Source organism: Chiloscyllium plagiosum, unplaced genomic scaffold (genome assembly GCF_037043375.1).
Source record: "Chiloscyllium plagiosum isolate Xiang-an unplaced genomic scaffold, Cpla_swu_hap1 HiC_scaffold_45, whole genome shotgun sequence".
Classification (NCBI taxonomy): domain Eukaryota; kingdom Metazoa; phylum Chordata; class Chondrichthyes; order Orectolobiformes; family Hemiscylliidae; genus Chiloscyllium; species Chiloscyllium plagiosum.
The window spans coordinates 15,065,022-15,086,883 of NW_028270183.1; positions in this window are offsets into that span (position 1 = coordinate 15,065,022).

Below are 21,862 nucleotides of genomic sequence, written 5' to 3' on the forward strand. Positions count from 1 at the left end.
AGAGATTGGGGGGAATGAGGGGAGAGATCGGGGGGGTGGGGGGAATGAGGGGAGAGATCGGGGGGGTGGGGGGAATGAGGGGAGAGATCGGGGGGGTGGGGGGAATGAGGGGAGAGATCGGGGGGTGGGGGGAAAGAGGGGAGAGATCGGGGGGGTGGGGGGAAAGAGGGGAGAGATCTGAGGGGTGGGGGGAATGAGGGGAGAGATCGGGGGTAGGGGAGAGATCGGGGGTAGGGGAGAGATCGGGGGTGCGGGGGAATGAGGGGAGAGATCGGGGGTGGGGGGGAATGAGGGGAGAGATCGGGGGTGGGGGGGAATGAGGGGAGAGATCGGGGGTGGGGGGGAATGAGGGGAGAGGGGGAATGAGGGGAGAGATCGGGGGTGGGGAGAGATCGGGGGTGGGGGAGAGATCGGGGTTGGGGGGGAATGAGGGGAGAGATCGGGGTGGGGGGAATGAGGGGAGAGATCGGGTGGTGGGGAATGAGGGGAGAGATCGGGGGTGGGGGAGAGATCAGGGGTGGGGGGAATGAGGGGAGAGATCGGGGGTGGGGGGGAATGAGGGGAGAGATCGGGGGTGGGGGGAATGAGGGGAGAGATCGGGAGTGGGGGGAATGAGGGAGAGATCGGGAGTGGGGGGGAATGAGGGGAGAGATCGGGAGTGGGGGGGGAATGAGGGGAGAGGATCGGGAGTGGGGGGGAATGTGGGGAGAGATCGGGGGTGGGGGGGAATTAGGGGAGAGATCGGGGGTGGGGGGGAATGAGGGGAGAGATCGGGGGTGGGGGGGAATGAGGGGAGAGATCGGAGGTGGGGGGGAATGAGGGGAGAGATCGGGGGTGGGGGAATGAGGGAGGGATCGGGGGTTGGGGGGAAGGAGGGGAGAGATCGGGGGGTTGGGGGAATGAGGGGGAGAGATCGGGGGTTGGGGGAAGGAGGGGAGAGTTCGGGGGTTGGGGGAATGAGGGGGGCGATCTGGGGGGTGGGGGAGAATGAGGGGACGATCGGGTGGGGGAGAATGAGGGAGCGATCGGGGGTGGGGAGAATGAGGGGAGCGATCGGGGTGGGGGAGAATGAGGGGAGCGATCGGGGGTGGGCGGGAATGAGGGGAGAGATTGGGGGGAATGAGGGGAGAGATCGGGGGTGGGGGGAATGAGGGGAGAGATCGGGGGGGTGGGGGAATGAGGGGAGAGATCGGGGGGTGGGGGGAAAGAGGGGAGAGATCGGGGGGGTGGGGGGAAAGAGGGGAGAGATCTGAGGGGTGGGGGGAATGAGGGGAGAGATCGGGGGTAGGGGAGAGATCGGGGGTAGGGGAGAGATCGGGGATGCGGGGGAATGAGGGGAGAGATCGGGGGTGGGGGGGAATGAGGGGAGAGATCGGGGGTGGGGGGGAATGAGGGGAGAGATCGGGGGTGGGGGGGAATGAGGGGAGAGATCGGGGGTGGGGGAGAGATCGGGGGTGGGGGAGAGATCGGGGTTGGGGGGGAATGAGGGGAGAGATCGGGGTTGGGGGGGAATGAGGGGAGAGATCGGGGGTGGGGGGGAATGAGGGGAGAGATCGGGGGTGGGGGGGAATGAGGGGAGAGATCGGGGGTGGGGGAGAGATCAGGGGTGGGGGGGAATGAGGGGAGAGATCGGGGGTGGGGGGGAATGAGGGGAGAGATCGGGGGTGGGGGGAATGAGGGGAGAGATCGGGAGTGGGGGGGAATGAGGGGAGAGATCGGGAGTGGGGGGGAATGAGGGGAGAGATCGGGAGTGGGGGGGAATGAGGGGAGAGATCGGGAGTGGGGGGGAATGTGGGGAGAGATCGGGGGTGGGGGGGAATTAGGGGAGAGATCGGGGGTGGGGGGGAATGAGGGGAGAGATCGGGGGTGGGGGGGAATGAGGGGAGAGATCGGAGGTGGGGGGGAATGAGGGGAGAGATCGGGGGTTGGGGGGAATGAGGGGAGGGATCGGGGGTTGGGGGGAATTAGGGGAGAGATCGGGGGTTGGGGGGAATGAGGGGAGAGATCGGGGGTTGGGGGGAATGAGGGGTGAGTTCGGGGGTTGGGGGAATGAGGGGGGCGATCGGGGGTGGGGGAGAATGAGGGGAGCGATTGGGGGGAATGAGGGGAGAGATTGGGGGGAATGAGGGGAGAGATTGGGGGGAATGAGGGGAGAGATCGGGGGTAGGGGAGAGATCGGGGGTAGGGGAGAGATCGGGGGTAGGGGAGAGATCGGGGGTGGGGGAGAGATCGGGGGTGGGGGAGAGATCGGGGGTGGGGGAGAGATCGGGGGGTGGGGGGGATTGAGGGGAGAGATCGGGGGGTGGGGGGGATTGAGGGGAGAGATCGGGGGGTGGGCGGAAATGAGGGGTGAGATCGGGGGTTGGGGGGAATGAGGGGTGAGATCGGGGGTTGGGGGGAATGAGGGGTGAGATCGGGGGGTGGGGGAGAATGAGGGGTGAGATCGGGGGTTGGGGGGAATGAGGGGTGAGATCGGGGGTTGGGGGGAATGAGGGGAGAGATCGGGGGTTGGGGGGAATGAGGGGAGAGATCGGGGGTTGGGGTGAATGAGGGGAGAGATCGGGGGTTGGGGGGAATGAGGGGAGAGATCGGGGGTTGGGGTGAATGAGGGGAGAGATCGGGGGTTGGGGGGAATGAGGGGAGCGATCGGGGGTTGGGGGAAATGAGAGGGGGCGATCGGGGGTTGGGGAGAATGAGGGGAGCGATCGGGGGTGGGGGGGAATGAGGGGAGCGATCGGGGGTTGGGGGGAAAGAGGGGGGCGATCGGGGGTGGGGGAGAATGAGGGGAGCGATCGGGGGTGGGGGAGAATGAGGGGAGCGATCGGGGGTGGGGGAGAATGAGGGGAGCGATCGGGGGGTGGGCGGGAATGAGGGGAGAGATTGGGGGGAATGAGGGGAGAGATCGGGGGGGTGGGGGGAAAGAGGGGAGAGATCGGGGGGGTGGGGGGAAAGAGGGGAGAGATCGGGGGGGTGGGGGGAAAGAGGGGAGAGATCGGGGGGGTGGGGGGAAAGAGGGGAGAGATCGGGGGGGTGGGGGGAAAGAGGGGAGAGATCGGGGGGGTGGGGGGAAAGAGGGGAGAGATCGGGGGGGTGGGGGGAAAGAGGGGAGAGATCGGGGGGGTGGGGGGAAAGAGGGGAGAGATCGGGGGGGTGGGGGGAAAGAGGGGAGAGATCGGGGGGGTGGGGGGAAAGAGGGGAGAGATCGGGGGGGTGGGGGGAATGAGGGGAGAGATCGGGGGAATGAGGGGAGAGATCGGGGGTAGGGGAGAGATCGGGTGTGGGGGAGAGATCAGGGGTGGGGGGGAATGAGGGGAGAGATCGGGGTGGGGGGGAATGAGGGGAGAGATCGGGGGTGGGGGGGAATGAGGGGAGAGATCGGGGGTGGGGGGGAATGAGGGGAGAGATCGGGGGTGGGGGGGAATGAGGGGAGAGATCGGGAGTGGGGGGGAATGAGGGGAGAGATCGGGAGTGGGGGGGAATGAGGGGAGAGATCGGGAGTGGGGGGGAATGAGGGGAGAGATCGGGAGTGGGGGGGAATGAGGGGAGAGATCGGGAGTGGGGGGGAATGAGGGGAGAGATCGGGAGTGGGGGGGAATGTGGGGAGAGTTCGGTGGTGGGGGGGAATGAGGGGGGAATGAGGGGAGAGATCGGTGGTGGGGGGGAATGAGGGGAGAGATCGGGGGTGGGGGGGAATGAGGGGAGAGATCGGGGGTGGGGGGGAATGAGGGGAGAGATCGGGGGTTGGGGGGAATGAGGGGAGAGATCGGGGGTTGGGGGAATGAGGGGAGATACCGGGGGTTGGGGGGAATGAGGGGAGAGATCGGGGGTGGGGGGAATGAGGGGGGCGATCGGGGGTGGGGGAGAATGAGGGGAGCGATCGGGGGTGGGGGAGAATGAGGGGAGCGATCGGGGGGTGGGCGGGAATGAGGGGAGAGATTGGGGGGAATGAGGGGAGAGATCGGGGGGAATGAGGGGAGAGATCGGGGGTAGGGGAGAGATCGGGGGTAGGGCAGAGATCGGGGGTGGGGGAGAGATCGGGGGTGGGGGAGAGATCGGGGGGTGGGGGGGAATGAGGGGAGAGATTGGGGGTGGGGGGGGATGAGGGGAGAGATCGGGAGTGGGGGGGAATGAGGGGAGAGATCGGGAGTGGGGGGAAATGAGGGGAGAGATCGGGGGTGGGGGGGAATGAGGGGAGAGATCGGGGGTGGGGGGGAATGAGGGGGGAATGAGGGGAGAGATCGGGGGCGGGGGGGAATGAGGGGAGAGATCGGAGGTGGGGGGTATGAGGGGAGTGATCGGGGGTGGGGGGGAATGAGGGGAGAGATCGGAGGTGGGGGGGAAGGAGGGGAGAGTTCGGAGGTGGGGGGGAAGGAGGGGAGAGTTCGGAGGTGGGGGGGAATGAGGGGAGAGATCGGAGGTGGGTAGGAATGAGGGGAGAGATCGGGGGTGTGGGGGAATGAGGGGAGAGATCGGGGGTGGGGGGGAATGAGGGGAGAGATCGGGGGTGGGGGGGAATGAGGGGAGAGATCGTGCTGTGGGGGAATGAGGGGAGAGATCGGGGGCATGAGGGAATAGATCGGGGGGTAGGGGAATGAGGGGAGAGATCGGGAATTAGGGGAGAGATCGGGAATTAGGGGAGAGATCGGGAATTAGGGGAGAGATCGGGAATTAGGGGAGAGATCGGGGGTGGGGGAGAATAAGGGGAGCGATCGGGGGAATGAGGGGAGCGATCGGGGGAATGAGGGGAGAGATCGGGGGAATGAGGGGAGAGATCGGGGGAATGAGGGGAGAGATCGGGGGAATGAGGGGAGCGATCGGGCTGTGGGGGAATGAGGGGAGAGATCGGGGAGTGGGGGAATGAGGGGAGAGATCGGGGGGTGGGGGGAATGAGGGGAGAGATCGGGGGGTGGGGGGAATGAGGGGAGAGATTGGGGGGAATGAGGGGAGAGATTGGGGGGAATGAGGGGAGAGATCGGGGGGTGGGGGGGAATGAGGGGAGAGATCGGGGGGTGGGGGGGAATGAGGGGAGAGATCGGGGGGTGGCGGGGAATGAGGGGAGAGATCGGGGGGTGGCGGGGAATGAGGGGAGAGATCGGGGGGTGGGGGGGAATGAGGGGAGAGATCGGGGGGTGGGGGGGAATGAGGGGAGAGATCGGGGGGTGGGGGGGAATGAGGGGAGAGATCGGGGGGTGAGGGGGAATGAGAGGAGAGATCGGGGGTGGGGGGGAATGAGGGGAGAGATCGGGGGGTGGGGGGGCATGAGGGGAGAGATCGGGGGGTGGGGGGGAATGAGGGGAGAGATCGGGGGGTGGGGGGAATGAGGGGAGAGATCGGGGGGTGGGGGAGAATGAGGGGAGAGATCGGGGGGTGGGGGAGAATGAGGGGAGAGATCGGGGGGTGGGGGAGAATGAGGGGAGAGATCGGGGGGTGGGGGAGAATGAGGGGAGAGATCGAGGGGTGGGGGAGAATGAGGGGAGAGATCGGGGGGTGGGGGGAATGAGGGGAGAGATTGGGGGGAATGAGGGGAGAGATTGGGGGGGTGGGGGGAAAGAGGGGAGAGATCGGGGGGGTGGGGGGAAAGAGGGGAGAGATCGGGGGAATGAGGGGAGAGATCGGGGGTAGGGGAGAGATCGGGGGTGGGGGAGAGATCGGGGGTGGGGGAGAGATCGGGGGTGGGGGGGAATGAGGGGAGAGATCGGGGGTGGGGGGTAATGAGGGGAGAGATCGGGAGTGGGGGGGGAATGAGGGGAGAGATCGGGAGTGGGGGGGAATGAGGGGAGAGATCGGGGGTGGGGGAGAATGTGGGGAGAGATCGGGGGGTGGGGGGGAATGAGGGGAGAGATCGGGGGGTGGGGGAGAATGAGGGGAGAGATCGGGGGGTGGGGGAGAATGAGGGGAGAGATCGGGGGGTGGGGGAGAATGAGGGGAGAGATCGGGGGGTGGGGGAGAATGAGGGGAGAGATCGGGGGGTGGGGGAGAATGAGGGGAGAGATCGGGGTGTGGGGGGAATGAGGGGAGATATCGGGGGAATGAGGGGAGCAATCGGGGTGTGGGGGAATGAGGGGAGAGATCGGGGTGTGGGGGAATGAGGGGAGAGATCGGGGGGTGGGGGGAATGAGGGGAGAGATCGGGGGGTGGGGGGAATGAGGGGAGAGATCGGGGGGTGGGGGGAATGAGGGGAGAGATCGGGGGGTGGGGGGAATGAGGGGAGAGATCGGGGGGTGGGGGAATGAGGGGAGAGATCGGGGGGTGGGGGGAATGAGGGGAGAGATCGGCGGAATGAGGGGAGAGATCGGGGGAATGAGGGGAGCGATCGGGCTATGGGGGAATGAGGGGAGCGATCGGGCTGTGGGGGAATGAGGGGAGAGATCGGGGAGTGGGGGAATGAGGGGAGAGATCGGGGAGTGGGGGAATGAGGGGAGAGATCGGGGCAATGAGGGGAGAGATCGGGGCAATGAGGGGAGAGATCGGGGCAATGAGGGGAGAGATCGGGCAATGAGGGGAGAGATCGGGGGGTGGGGGAAATGAGGGGAGCGATCGGGCTGTGGGGGAATGAGGGGAGAGATCGGGGAGTGGGGGAATGAGGGGAGAGATCGGGCTGTGGGGGAATGAGGGGAGAGATCGGGGAGTGGGGGAATGAGGGGAGAGATCGGGCTGTGGGGGAATGAGGGGAGAGATCGGGCTGTGGGGGAATGAGGGGAGAGATCGGGGCAATGAGGGGAGAGATCGGGGCAATGAGGGGAGAGATCGGGGCAATGAGGGGAGAGATCGGGGCAATGAGGGGAGAGATCGGAGGGTGGGGGAATGAGGGGAGAGATCGGGGGTGGGGGAATGAGGGGAGAGATCGGTGGTGGGGGAATGAGGGGAGAGATCGGGGGTGGGGGGGAGAATGAGGGGAGAGATCGGGGGATGGGGAAATGAGGGGAGAGATCGGGAATGAGGGGAGAGATCGCGGGTGGGGGAGAATAAGGGGAGCGATCGGGCTGTGGGGGAATGAGGGGAGAGATCGGGGGAATGAGGGGAGCAATCGGGCTGTGGGGGAATGATGGGAGAGATCGGGGGGTGGGGGAATGAGGGGAGAGATCGGGGGGTGGGGGAATGAGGGGAGAGATCGGGGGTGGGGGAGAATAAGGGGAGCGATCGGGCTGTGGGGGAATGAGGTGAGAGATCGGGGGAATGAGGGGAGCGATCGGGCTGTGGGGGAATGAGGGGAGAGATCGGGGGGTGGGGGAAATGAGGGGAGAAATCGGGGGGTGGGGGAGAATAAGGGGAGCGATCGGGCTGTGGGGGAATGAGGGGAGAGATCGGGGGAATGAGGGGAGCGATCGGGCTGTGGGGGAATGAGGGGAGAGATCGGGGAATGAGGGGAGCGATCGGGCTGTGGGGGAATGAGGGGAGAGATCGGGGGGTGGGGGAATGAGGGGAGAGATCGGGGGAATGAGGGGAGCGATCGGGCTGTGGGGGAATGAGGGGAGAGATCGGGGGGTGGGGGGAGAGATCGGGGGTTGGGGAGAATAAGGGGAGCGATCGGGCTGTGGGGGAATGAGGGGAGAGATCGGGGGAATGAGGGGAGAGATCGGGGGAATGAGGGGAGAGATCGGGGGAATGAGGGGAGCGATCGGGCTGTGGGGGAATGAGGGGAGAGATCGGGGGAATGAGGGGAGAGATCGGGGGAATGAGGGGAGCGATCGGGCTGTGGGGGAATGAGGGGAGAGATCGGGGGGTGGGGGAATGAGGGGAGAGATCGGGGGAATGAGGGGAGCGATCGGGCTGTGGGGGAATGAGGGGAGAGATCGGGGGAATGAGGGGAGAGATCGGGGGAATGAGGGGAGAGATCGGGGGAATGAGGGGAGCGATCGGGCTGTGGGGGAATGAGGGGAGAGATCGGGGGAATGAGGGGAGCGATCGGGCTGTGGGGGGAGAGATCGGGGGTCGGGGAGAATAAGGGGAGCGATCGGGCTGTGGGGGAATGAGGGGAGAGATCGGGGGAATGAGGGGAGAGATCGGGGGAATGAGGGGAGCGATCGGGCTGTGGGGGAATGAGGGGAGAGATCGGGGTGTGGGGGAGAATGAGGGGAGAGATCGGGGGCGGGGGAGAATGAGGGGAGAGATCGGGGGCGGGGGAGAATGTGGGGAGAGATCGGGGGCGGGGGAGAATGTGGGGAGAGATCGGGGGCGGGGGAGAATGTGGGCAGAGATCGGGGGCGGGGGAGAATGTGGGCAGAGATCGGGGGCGGGGGAGAATGTGGGCAGAGATCGGGGGCGGGGGAGGATGTGGGCAGAGATCGGGGGCGGGGGAGGATGTGGGCAGAGATCGGGGGCGGGGGAGGATGTGGGCAGAGATCGGGGGCGGGGGAGGATGTGGGCAGAGATCGGGGGCGGGGGAGGATGTGGGCAGAGATCGGGGGCGGGGGAGGATGTGGGCAGAGATCGGGGGCGGGGGAGGATGTGGGCAGAGATCGGGGGCGGGGGAGGATGTGGGCAGAGATCGGGGGCGGGGGAGGATGTGGGCAGAGATCGGGGGCGGGGGAGGATGTGGGCAGAGATCGGGGGCGGGGGAGGATGTGGGCAGAGATCGGGGGCGGGGGAGGATGTGGGCAGAGATCGGGGGCGGGGGAGGATGTGGGCAGAGATCGGGGGCGGGGGAGGATGTGGGCAGAGATCGGGGGCGGGGGAGGATGTGGGCAGAGATCGGGGGCGGGGGAGGATGTGGGCAGAGATCGGGGGCGGGGGAGGATGTGGGCAGAGATCGGGGGCGGGGGAGGATGTGGGCAGAGATCGGGGGCGGGGGAGGATGTGGGCAGAGATCGGGGGCGGGGGAGGATGTGGGCAGAGATCGGGGGCGGGGGAGGATGTGGGCAGAGATCGGGGGCGGGGGAGGATGTGGGCAGAGATCGGGGGCGGGGGAGGATGTGGGCAGAGATCGGGGGCGGGGGAGGATGTGGGCAGAGATCGGGGGCGGGGGAGGATGTGGGCAGAGATCGGGGGCGGGGGAGGATGTGGGCAGAGATCGGGGGCGGGGGAGGATGTGGGCAGAGATCGGGGGCGGGGGAGGATGTGGGCAGAGATCGGGGGCGGGGGAGGATGTGGGCAGAGATCGGGGGCGGGGGAGGATGTGGGCAGAGATCGGGGGCGGGGGAGGATGTGGGCAGAGATCGGGGGCGGGGGAGGATGTGGGCAGAGATCGGGGGCGGGGGAGGATGTGGGCAGAGATCGGGGGCGGGGGAGGATGTGGGCAGAGATCGGGGGCGGGGGAGGATGTGGGCAGAGATCGGGGGCGGGGGAGGATGTGGGCAGAGATCGGGGGCGGGGGAGGATGTGGGCAGAGATCGGGGGCGGGGGAGGATGTGGGCAGAGATCGGGGGCGGGGGAGGATGTGGGCAGAGATCGGGGGCGGGGGAGGATGTGGGCAGAGATCGGGGGCGGGGGAGGATGTGGGCAGAGATCGGGGGCGGGGGAGGATGTGGGCAGAGATCGGGGGCGGGGGAGGATGTGGGCAGAGATCGGGGGCGGGGGAGGATGTGGGCAGAGATCGGGGGCGGGGGAGGATGTGGGCAGAGATCGGGGGCGGGGGAGGATGTGGGCAGAGATCGGGGGCGGGGGAGGATGTGGGCAGAGATCGGGGGCGGGGGAGGATGTGGGCAGAGATCGGGGGCGGGGGAGGATGTGGGCAGAGATCGGGGGCGGGGGAGGATGTGGGCAGAGATCGGGGGCGGGGGAGGATGTGGGCAGAGATCGGGGGCGGGGGAGGATGTGGGCAGAGATCGGGGGCGGGGGAGGATGTGGGCAGAGATCGGGGGCGGGGGAGGATGTGGGCAGAGATCGGGGGCGGGGGAGGATGTGGGCAGAGATCGGGGGCGGGGGAGGATGTGGGCAGAGATCGGGGGCGGGGGAGGATGTGGGCAGAGATCGGGGGCGGGGGAGGATGTGGGCAGAGATCGGGGGCGGGGGAGGATGTGGGCAGAGATCGGGGGCGGGGGAGGATGTGGGCAGAGATCGGGGGCGGGGGAGGATGTGGGCAGAGATCGGGGGCGGGGGAGGATGTGGGCAGAGATCGGGGGCGGGGGAGGATGTGGGCAGAGATCGGGGGCGGGGGAGAATGTGGGCAGAGATCGGGGGCGGGGGAGAATGTGGGGAGCGATCGGGGGCGGGGGAGAATGTGGGGAGCGATCGGGGGCGGGGGAGAATGTGGGGAGCGATCGGGGGCGGGGGAGAATGTGGGGAGCGATCGGGGGCGGGGGAGAATGTGGGGAGCGATCGGGGGCGGGGGAGAATGTGGGGAGCGATCGGGGGCGGGGGAGAATGTGGGGAGCGATCGGGGGCGGGGGAGAATGTGGGGAGCGATCGGGGGCGGGGGAGAATGTGGGGAGCGATCGGGGGCGGGGGAGAATGTGGGGAGCGATCGGGGGCGGGGGAGAATGTGGGGAGCGATCGGGGGCGGGGGAGAATGTGGGGAGCGATCGGGGGCGGGGGAGAATGTGGGGAGCGATCGGGGGCGGGGGAGAATGTGGGGAGCGATCGGGGGCGGGGGAGAATGTGGGGAGCGATCGGGGGCGGGGGAGAATGTGGGGAGCGATCGGGGGCGGGGGGGAATGTGGGGAGCGATCGGGGGCGGGGGGGAATGTGGGGAGCGATCGGGGGCGGGGGGGAATGTGGGGAGCGATCGGGGGCGGGGGGGAATGTGGGGAGCGATCGGGGGCGGGGGGGAATGTGGGGAGCGATCGGGGGCGGGGGGGAATGTGGGGAGCGATCGGGGGCGGGGGGGAATGTGGGGAGAGATCGGGGGCGGAGGGGAATGTGGGGAGAGATCGGGGGCGGGGGGGAATGTGGGGAGAGATCGGGGGCGGGGGGGAATGAGGGGAGAGATCGGGGGCGGGGGGGAATGAGGGGAGTGATCGGGGGTGGGGGGGGAATGAGGGGAGAGATCGGGAATGAGGGGAGAGATTGGGGGTGGGGGAGAATAAGGGGAGCGATCGGGCTGTGGGGGAATGAGGGGGCACTCAGAAGGTGGGGGCAGTGAGGGAGAGCAATCTAGGGTAAATGGGGCAAGCAACCATGGAGGTGGACGGGGGCAGTCGGGAGTTGGGGGGAATGAGGGATCAATCGGGGTGGGGAGGGGTAATGAGAGCAGTCATGAGGTGGGGGAGAAAGAAGGGAGTGATCAGGATGGGGGATGATGGGAGTAATCGGGGATGGTGAGCTGGAATGACGGGTTAATCAGGAGTTGGGGAGGGGGAACGACACGTCAATCGGGGTGGGGAGGGGGAATGACGGGACAATTGTGTGGATTGGGGGAATCGGGAGGTGGGGGGGAATGAGGTGAGCAGTCATGAGATGGGGAGAAGAGGGGAGCGATCAGGGGTGGGAAGGGGGAATGAGGGGAGTAATCTGGGGCAGGGAGAGGGAATGAGGAGGAGGGTAGGGGGAATGAGGGGGAGGGCAGGGGAAATGAGGGGAGCGATTGGGGGTGGAGGGGGGAATGAGGGGAGCACTCAGAGGCAATGGGATGGAATGGGGAGCAATCTGGGTGGGGTGGGGTGGGGAATAGAGGGAGCAATCATGGGTGGGAGAGGGAGATGGATGGAGGTGAAGTGAGGAGAATGTTGGAGGAAGGGAAGTATGGAAGGGCAGGATGGAGGGGGAAGGATGGAGGATGAAAAGGGGTGGAGGGAGGAGGTTGGAGGGGATAGGATAGAGAGTGTGGAGGGGGAAGGATGGAGGGGGAGGATGGAGGGAGTGGGGGGCAAGGGTGGGGCAAGTCTGGAGAGGTTAGGGTGAACATTGGTGGAGGGAGAGGATGGCGATGAGGGAAAGGGGATGGAGGTGGGGGAAGAGGGAAAGGATGGAGGGTGAAGAAGGATGGGGAAGGGTGCAGGATGGGAAACGATGGAGGGGGAAGGACAGAAATGGATAGTGGGGCGAGGAAGGATGAAAGGGGGGACAGGAGGGGGGAGGAGAGAGGAGAATGGAGAAGGATGGAGGGAAGGGGGCGCAGGGAGAAGGAGGGGGCAGAGAGGGGGACGGAATGGGGAGGGGAGGAGGATGGAGAAGGGTGGAGGATGGAGAAGAGTGGAGGGGGAGACAGGAGAATGGAGGGGGAATAGAGGAGGATGGAGGGGGGAATCAGAAGCATGGAGGGAAGGGAGAAGGGAGTGATGATGGAGAAAGAGGGAGGCAGGGAAGTGAATAGTGAAGAATGAACAGGGAAGGGAGGAGGATGCAGGGAGAATGGAAGGGGAGGGAGGAGAATGCAGGGAAGGAGGGAGAAGGATATAGGACAAATGGAGGGGAGGAGGATGGTGGGGTGGGGTGGGGGGAGAATAGAGAAGAATGGACGAGAGGGAGGAGAATGCGGCAAGAAGGATGCTGGAGGGAGGAGGATGGAGGGGAGGGAGAAGGATGGAGGACAAATGGGGGGAGGAGGATGGAGAGGTGGGAGGAGGATGGAGAAGAATGGACAGGGAGGGAGGAGAATGCGGGGAGAAGGATGCTGGTGGGAGGACGATGGAGGGGAGGGAGAGAGAGGAGAAGTAGGGGGAGATGGGAAGTAGGAGGGTGGAGGGGGGTGGAAGTGGGTGGATGGAGGGGAGGGGAGGGGGAGAGAGGAGGAGGGATGGAGGGAGCTTGAAGTGGAAGGATGGAGGGTAGGGGATAGAAGTGGGAGGCTGGATGGAGGGGCTGGAAGTGGGAGGATGGATGGAGGGGGCTGGAAGTGGGAGGATGGAGGGGAGGGGAAGAGAGGAGAATGGATGGAGGGGGCTGGAAGTGGGAGGATGGAGGGGAGGGGGAGAGAGGAGGATGGATGGAGGGTGCTGGAATTGGGAGGATGGAGGGGAGGGGGAGAGGGGAGGATGGATGGTGGGGGCTGGAAGTGGGACGATGGATGGAGGGGGAGAGGAGGATGGATGGAGGGGGAGAGGAGGATGGATGGAGAGGGAGAGGAGGATGGATGGAGAGGGCTGGAAGTGGAAGGATGGAGGGGAGGGGGAGAAGAGGATGGATGGAGGGGGCTAGAAGAGGATGGATGGAGGGGGCTGGAAGTGGGAGGATGGAGGGAAGGGAGCGAGAGAACAATTGGTGGAGATAGGATGGATGGTGGGAGAAGGATGGACACGGAACAAAAGGGAGGAGGGAGGAGGATGGTTGGAGGAGGTGGGAGAAGGAGGAATGGAGGGAGGACGATTAGGGGATAGAGAAGGATGGAAGGGGAGGGGGGAAGGATGGACGGGAAGGTGGGAGGATGGAGGGAGGAAGAAGGAGAAGGATGGAAGGGAAGGGAGGAAGGTTGGATGGGAGGATGGAGGCAGAATGGGAGGGAGGAAGAAGGAGAAGGATGGAAGGGGAGGGAGGAAGAAGGAGAAGGATGCAAAGGGAGGGAGGAAGGTTGGACGGGAGGATGGAGGCAGAATGAGAGGGGGGAAGGAGGAGAAGGATGGAAGGTGAGGGAGGAAGGATGGAAGGGGAGTGAGGAAGGATGGACGGGAGGGAGGAAGGATGGACGGGAGGGAGGGAGGATGGAGGGAGAATGGGAGGGAGGAAGAAGGAGAAGGATGGAAGGGGATGGAGCAAAGATGGACGGGAGATGGAGGGAGAATGGGAGGGAGGAAGAAGGAGAAGGATGGAAGGGGAGGGTGGAAGGATGGACGGGAGGGAGGAAGGATGGACGGGAGGGAGGAAGGATGGACGGGAGGGAGGGAGGATGGAAGAGAAAGGAGGAAGGATGGATGGGAGAATGGGAGGGAGGAAGAAGGAAGGAGAAGGATGGAAGGGGAGGGAGGAAGGATGTATGTGAGGAAGGGAGGATGGAGGGCGAATGGGAGGGAGGCAGAAGGAGGGAGGAAGAAGGAGAAGAATGGAAGGGGAGGGAGGGAGGATGGACAGGAGGGAGGGAGAATGGGAGGGAGGAAGACGGAAATGTATGGAAGGGGGGGGGAGGATGTAGAAGGATGGAGGGAGAATAAAGAGTGATGGAGGTAGGTTGGAAGATGGAGGGAGGGGAAGAGATCACGGGGATAGAGGGGGGAGGGAGGAGGATGGAGAAGGATGGAGGGATGGGAGGGAGGAGGATGGAGCATGAGAAGAGGATGTAGAAGGATGGAGGTAGGGAGGGAGGTGGATGGAGGGCGAGGGAGGTGAATGGAGGAGGGGAAGATGGAGGAAGGTGGAATCGAGGGGGATGGAGAAGGATAGAGGGGGAGGGAAGAGGTTGATGGTGGAGGAGGGAGAAGGATGGTGAAAGATGGGGGAGTGAGGAAGAGGGAGGAGAATGGCGAAGGATGGAGGGGAAGGCAGAGGATAGAGAAGGATGGGAGAGGGCGGAGGATGGACAAGGATGGGGGAGGGAGGAGGATGGGGAAGGATGGAGGGAGGAGGAGGATGGGAAAAATGGATGGAGGGGAGGATGGGGAAGGATGGAGGGTAGGGCAGAAGATGGGGAAGGGAGGAGGATGGGGAAGGATGGAGGGAGGAGGATAGGGAAGGATGGAGGAGGGAAGGATGGAGGAGGGAAGATAGGGAAAGGTGGAGGGAGATAGGGAAAGGTGGAGGGGGAGAGGGTAGGATGGGGAAGGATGGAGGGGGAGGGACGAGGATGGCGAAGAATGGAGTGGGAGGGAGGAGGATGGCGAAGCATGGAGGGGGTGGATGGGGAAGGATGGAGGGGGAGGATGGGGAAGGATGGAGGGAGGAGGGAAGAGGATGGGGAAGGATGGAGGGGAGGAGGGAAGAGAATGGGGAAGGATGATGGGGAGGAGGGAGGAGGACGGGGAAGGATGGAGAGGGGAGGGAGGAGGATGGAGGGAGAAGGGGAGTGAGGAAGTATGGAGGGAGAATGGGAGGGAGGACGAAGGAGAAGGATGGAAGGGGGTGGAGGAAGGATAGACGAGAGGGAGGAAGAATGGACGGGAGGGAGGAAGAATGGACGGGAGGGACGAAGAATGGACGGGAGGGAGGAAGCATGGAAGGGAAGATGGAGGGAGAATGGGAGGGAGGACGAAGGAGAAGGATGGAAGGGGAGGGAGTAAGGTTGGAGGGAGGAAGGGGAGGGAGGAAGGATGGACAGGAGGATGCAGGGAGAATGGGAGGGAGGAAGAAGGAGAAGGAGGGAGGATGGAGGGAGAATGGGAGGATGGAAGGGGAGGGAGAAAGGATGGATGGGAGGGAGGGAGGAAGGATGGAAGGGAAGATGGAGGAAAGATGGCCGGGAAGATGGAGGTAGAATGGGAGGGAGGAAGAAGGAGAAGGATGGATGGGGAGGGAGGAAGGATGGACGGGAGGGAGGAAGGATGGACGGGAGGGAGGGAGGATGGAAGAGAATGGAGGAAGGATGGACGGGAGAATGGGGGGGAGGAAGAAGGAAGGAGAAGGATGGAAGGGGAGGGAGGAAGGATGTATGTAAGGAAGGGAGGATGCAGGGAAACTGGGAGGGAGGGAGGATGGAGGGCAAATGGGAGGGAGGCAGAAGGAGAAGAATGGAAGGGGAGGGAGGGAGAATGGGAGGGAGGAAGACGGAAATGTATGGAAGGGGGAGGGAGGAAGGATGGACGGGATAGAGGGAGAATGCGAGGGAGGAAGAAGGAAAAGGATAGAAGGGGGAGGGAGTGAGAATGTAGGTTGGAGGGAGAATAAAGAGGGATGGAGGTAGGTTGGAAGATGGAGGGAGGGGAAGAGATCACGGGGATAGAGGGGGAGGGAGGAGGATGATGGAGGGATGGGAGGGAGGAGGATGGAGCATGAGAAGTGGATGTAGAAGGATGGAGGTAGGGAGGGTGGTGGATGGAGGGCGAGGGAGGTGAATGGAGGAGGGGAAAGTGGAGGAAGGTGGAATCGAGGGGGATGGAGAAGGATAGAGGGGGAGGGAAGAGGTTGATGGTGGAGGAGGGAGAAGGATGGTGAAAGATGGGGGAGTGAGGAAGAGGGAGGAGAATGGTGAAGGATGGAGGGGAGGGCAGAGGATAGAGAAGGATGGGAGAGGGCGGAGGATGGACAAGGATGGGGGAGAGAGGAGGATGGGGAAGGATGGAGGGAGGAGGAGGATGGGGAAGGATGGAGGGAGGAGGAGGATGGGGAAAGATGGATGGAGGGGAGGATGGGGAAGGATGGAGGGAGGAGGATAGGGAAGATAGGGAAAGATGGAGGGGGAGAGGGTAGGATGGGGAAGGATGGAGGGGGAGGGAGGAGGATGGAGTGGGAGGGAGGAGGATGGCGAAGCATGGAGGGGGAGGATGGGGAAGGATGGAGGGGGAGGATGGGGAAGGATGGTGGGGAGGAGGGGGAGGATGGGGAAGGATGGTGGGGTGGAGGGAGGAGGATGGAGGGAGAAGGGGAGTGAGGAAGCATGGAGGGAGAATGGGAGAGAGGACGAAGGAGAAGGATGGAAGGGGGTGGAGGAAGGATGGACGGGAGGGAGGAAGAATGGACGGGAGGGAGGAAGGATGGACGGGAGGGAGGAAGAATGGACGGGAGGGAGGAAGGATGGAAGGGAAGATGGAGGGAGAATGGGAGGGAGGACGAAGGAGAAGGATGGAAGGGGAGGGAGTAAGGTTGGAGGGAGGAAGGGGATGGAGGAAGGATGGACATGAGGATGCAGGGAGAATGGAAGGGAGGAAGAAGGAGAAGGATGGAAGGGGAGGGAGGATGGGAGGATGGAAGGGGAGGGAGGAAGGATGGACGGGAGGGAGGGAGGAAGGATGGAAGGGAAGATGGAGGGAGAATGGGAGGGAGGAAGAAGGAGAAGGATGGAAGGGGAGGGAGGAAGGATGGACGGGAGGGAGGGAGGAAGAAGGAGAAGGATGGAAGAGAAAGGAGGAAGGATGGAGGGAGAATGGGAGGGAGGAAGAAGGAGAAGGATGGAAGGGGAGGGAGGAAGGATGGACTGGAGGGAGGGAGGATGGAGGGAGAAAGGGAGGGAGAAGGAGAAGGATGGATGGGAGGGAGGGAGGATGGAGGGAGAATGGGAGGGAGGGAGAAGGAGAAGGATAGAAGGGAGATGGAGGAAAGATGGCCGGGAAGATGGAGGGAGAATGGGAGGGAGGAAGAAGGAGAAGGATGGATGGGAGGGAGGGACGATGGAGGGAGAATGGGAGGGAGGAAGAAAGAAGGATGGAAGGGGAGGGATGAAGGATGGATGGGAGGATGGAGGGAGAATGGGAGGGAGGAAGAAGGAGAAGGATGGAGGGGGAGGATGGGGAAGGATGGGAGGAGGGAAGAGGATGGGGAAGGATGGAGGGGAGGAGGGAGGAGGATGGGGAAAGATGGAGGGGAGGAGGGAGGAGGATGGGGAAGGATGGAGAGGGGAGGGAGGAGGATGGAGGGAGAAGGGGAGTGAGGAAGCATGGAGGGAGAATGGGAGGGAGGACGAAGGAGAAGGATGGAAGGGTGGAGGAAGGATGGACGAGAGGGAGGAAGAATGGACGGGAGGGAGGAAGAATGGCTGGGAGGGAGGAAGAATAGACGGGAGGGAGGAAGGATGGAAGGGAAGATGGAGGGAGAATGGGAGGGAGGACGATGGAGAAGGATGGAAGGGGAGGGAGTAAGGTTGGAGGGAGGAAGGGGAGGGAGGAAGATTGGAGGGAGGAAGGGGAGGGAGGAAGGATGGACAGGAGGATGCAGGGAGAATGGGAGGGAGGAAGAAGGAGAAGGATGGAAGGGGAGGGAGGATGGAGGGAGAATGGGAGGATGGAAGGGGAGGGAGGAAGGATGGATGGGAGGGAGGAAGAATGGATGGGAGGGAGGGAGGAAGGATGGAAGGGAAGATGGAGGGAGAATGGGAGGGAGGAAGAAGGAGAAGGATGGAAGGGGAGGGAGGAAGGATGGATGGGAGGGAGGGAGAAGGAGAAGGAAGGAAGGAAGGGAGATAGAGGAAAGATGGCCGGGAAGATGGAGGGAGAATGGGAGGGAGGAAGAAGGAGAAGGATGGACGGGAGGATGGAGGAAGAATGGGAGGGAGGGAGAAGGAGAAGGTTGGAAGGGAGATGGAGGAAAGATGGCCGGGAAGATGGAGGGAGAATGGGAGGGAGGAAGAAGGAGAAGGATGGACGGGAGGATGGAGGAAGAATGGGAGGGAGGGAGAAGGAGAAGGTTGGAAGGGAGATGGAGAAGGTTGGAAGGGAGATGGAGGAAAGATGGCCGGGAAGATGGAGGGAGAATGGGAGGGAGGAAGAAGGAGAAGGATGGAAGGGGAGGGAGGAAGGATGGACGGGAGGATTTAGGGAGAATGGGAGGGAGGAAGAAGGAGAAGGATGGAAGGGGAGGGAGGAAGGATGGAAGGGGAGGGAGGAAGGATGGACGGGATAGAGGGACAATGCGAGGGAGGAAGAAGGAAAAGGATGGAAGGGGGAGGATGGAGGGGGAGGATGGGGAAGGATGGAGGGAGGAGGGAAGAGGATGGGGAAGGATGGAGGGGAGGAGGGAGGAGGATGGGTAAGGATGGAGGGGAGGAGGGAGGAGGATGGGTAAGGATGGAGAGGGGAGGGAGGAGGATGGAGGGAGAAGGGGAGTGAGGAAGCATGGAGGGAGAATGGGAGGGAGGACGAAGGAGAAGGATGGAAGGGGTGGAGGAAGGATGGACGAGAGGGAGGAAGGATGGACGGGAGGGAGGAAGAATGGACGGGAGGGAGGAAGAATGGACGGGAGGGAGGAAGAATGGACGGGAGGGAGGAAGAATGGACGGGAGGGAGGAAGAATGGACAGGAGGGCGGAAGAATGGACGGGAGGGAGGAAGGATGGAAGGGAAGATGGAGGGAGAATGGGAGGGAGGACAGAGTAGAAGGATGGAAGGGGAGGGAGTAAGGTTGGAGGGAGGAAGGGGAGGGAGTAAGGTTGGAGGGAGGAAGGGGAGGGAGTAAGGTTGGAGGGAGGAAGGATGAATGGGAGGGAGGAAGAAGGAGAAGGATGGAAGGGGAGGGAGGATGGAAGGGGAGGGAGGATGGAAGGGGAGGGAGGAAGGATGGACGGGAGGGAGGAAGGAAGGATGGAAGGGAGGATGGAGGGAGAATGGGAGGGAGGGAGAAGGAGAAGGAAGGAAGGGAGATGGAGGAAAGATGGCCGGGAAGATGGAGGGAGAATGGGAGGGAGGAAGAAGGAGAAGGATGGACGGGAGGGAGGGAGGATGGAGGGAGAATGGGAGGGAGGGAGAAGGAGAAGGATGGAAGGGAGATGGAGGAAAGATGGCCGGGAAGATGGAGGGAGAACGGGAGGGAGGAAGAAGGAGAAGGATGGATGGGGAGGGAGGAAGGATGGATGGTAGGATGGAGGGAGAATGGGAGGGAGGAAGAATGGACGGGACGATGGAGGGAGAATGGGAGGGAGGAAGGATGGACGGGACGATGGAGGGAGAATGGGAGGGAGGAAGAAAGAAGGATGGAAGGGGAGGTATGAAGGATGGACGGGAGGATGGAGGGAGAATGGGAGGGAGGAAGAAGGAGAAGGATGGAAGGGGATGGAGGAAGGATGGACGGGATAGAGGGAGAATGCGAGGGAGGGAGAAGGAAAAGGATGGAAGGGGGAGGGAGTGAGGATGTAGAAGGATGGAGGGAGAATAAAGGGGGATGGAGGTAGGATGGAAGATGGAGGGAGGGGAAGAGATCACGGGGATAGAGGGAGGAGGATGGAGAAGGATGTAGGGATGTGCGGGAGGAGGATGGAGCATGAGAAGAGGATGTAGAAGGATGGAGGTACGGAGGGAGGTGGATGGAGGGCGAGGGAGGTGAATGGAGAAGGGAAAAATGGAGGAAGGTAGAATCGAGGGGAATGGAGAAGGATAGAGGGGGAGGGAAGAGGTTGATGGTGGAGGAGGGAGAAGGATGGTGAAAGATGGGGGAGTGAGGAAGAGGGAGGAGAATGGTGAAGGATGGAGGGGAGGGCAGAGGATAGAGAAGGATGGGAGAGGGCGGAGGATGGACAAGGATGGGGGAGAGAGGAGGATGGGGAAGGATGGAGGGAGGAGGAGGATGGGGAAGGATGGAGGGAGGAGGAGGATGGGGAAAGATGGATGGAGGGGAGGATGGGGAAGGATGGAGGGAGGAGGATAGGGAAGATAGGGAAAGATGGAGGGGGAGAGGGTAGGATGGGGAAGGATGGAGGGGGAGGGAGGAGGATGGAGTGGGAGGGAGGAGGATGGCGAAGCATGGAGGGGGAGGATGGGGAAGGATGGAGGGGGAGGATGGGGAAGGATGGTGGGGAGGAGGGGGAGGATGGGGAAGGATGGTGGGGTGGAGGGAGGAGGATGGAGGGAGAAGGGGAGTGAGGAAGCATGGAGGGAGAATGGGAGAGAGGACGAAGGAGAAGGATGGAAGGGGGTGGAGGAAGGATGGACGGGAGGGAGGAAGAATGGACGGGAGGGAGGAAGGATGGACGGGAGGGAGGAAGAATGGACGGGAGGGAGGAAGGATGGAAGGGAAGATGGAGGGAGAATGGGAGGGAGGAAGAAGGAGAAGGATGGAAGGGGAGGGAGGATGGGAGGATGGAAGGGGAGGGAGGAAGGATGGACGGGAGGGAGGGAGGAAGGATGGAAGGGAAGATGGAGGGAGAATGGGAGGGAGGAAGAAGGAGAAGGATGGAAGGGGAGGGAGGAAGGATGGACGGGAGGGAGGGAGGAAGAAGGAGAAGGATGGAAGAGAAAGGAGGAAGGATGGAGGGAGAATGGGAGGGAGGAAGAAGGAGAAGGATGGAAGGGGAGGGAGGAAGGATGGACGGGAGGGAGGGAGGATGGAGGGAGAAAGGGAGGGAGAAGGAGAAGGATGGATGGGAGGGAGGGAGGATGGAGGGAGAATGGGAGGGAGGGAGAAGGAGAAGGATAGAAGGGAGATGGAGGAAAGATGGCCGGGAAGATGGAGGGAGAATGGGAGGGAGGAAGAAGGAGAAGGATGGATGGGAGGGAGGGACGATGGAGGGAGAATGGGAGGGAGGAAGAAAGAAGGATGGAAGGGGAGGGATGAAGGATGGATGGGAGGATGGAGGGAGAATGGGAGGGAGGAAGAAGGAGAAGGATGGAGGGGGAGGATGGGGAAGGATGGGAGGAGGGAAGAGGATGGGGAAGGATGGAGGGGAGGAGGGAGGAGGATGGGGAAAGATGGAGGGGAGGAGGGAGGAGGATGGGGAAGGATGGAGAGGGGAGGGAGGAGGATGGAGGGAGAAGGGGAGTGAGGAAGCATGGAGGGAGAATGGGAGGGAGGACGAAGGAGAAGGATGGAAGGGTGGAGGAAGGATGGACGAGAGGGAGGAAGAATGGACGGGAGGGAGGAAGAATGGCTGGGAGGGAGGAAGAATAGACGGGAGGGAGGAAGGATGGAAGGGAAGATGGAGGGAGAATGGGAGGGAGGACGATGGAGAAGGATGGAAGGGGAGGGAGTAAGGTTGGAGGGAGGAAGGGGAGGGAGGAAGATTGGAGGGAGGAAGGGGAGGGAGGAAGGATGGACAGGAGGATGCAGGGAGAATGGGAGGGAGGAAGAAGGAGAAGGATGGAAGGGAGATGGAGGAAAGATGGCCGGGAAGATGGAGGGAGAACGGGAGGGAGGAAGAAGGAGAAGGATGGATGGGGAGGGAGGAAGGATGGATGGTAGGATGGAGGGAGAATGGGAGGGAGGAAGAATGGACGGGACGATGGAGGGAGAATGGGAGGGAGGAAGGATGGACGGGACGATGGAGGGAGAATGGGAGGGAGGAAGAAAGAAGGATGGAAGGGGAGGTATGAAGGATGGACGGGAGGATGGAGGGAGAATGGGAGGGAGGAAGAAGGAGAAGGATGGAAGGGGATGGAGGAAGGATGGACGGGATAGAGGGAGAATGCGAGGGAGGGAGAAGGAAAAGGATGGAAGGGGGAGGGAGTGAGGATGTAGAAGGATGGAGGGAGAATAAAGGGGGA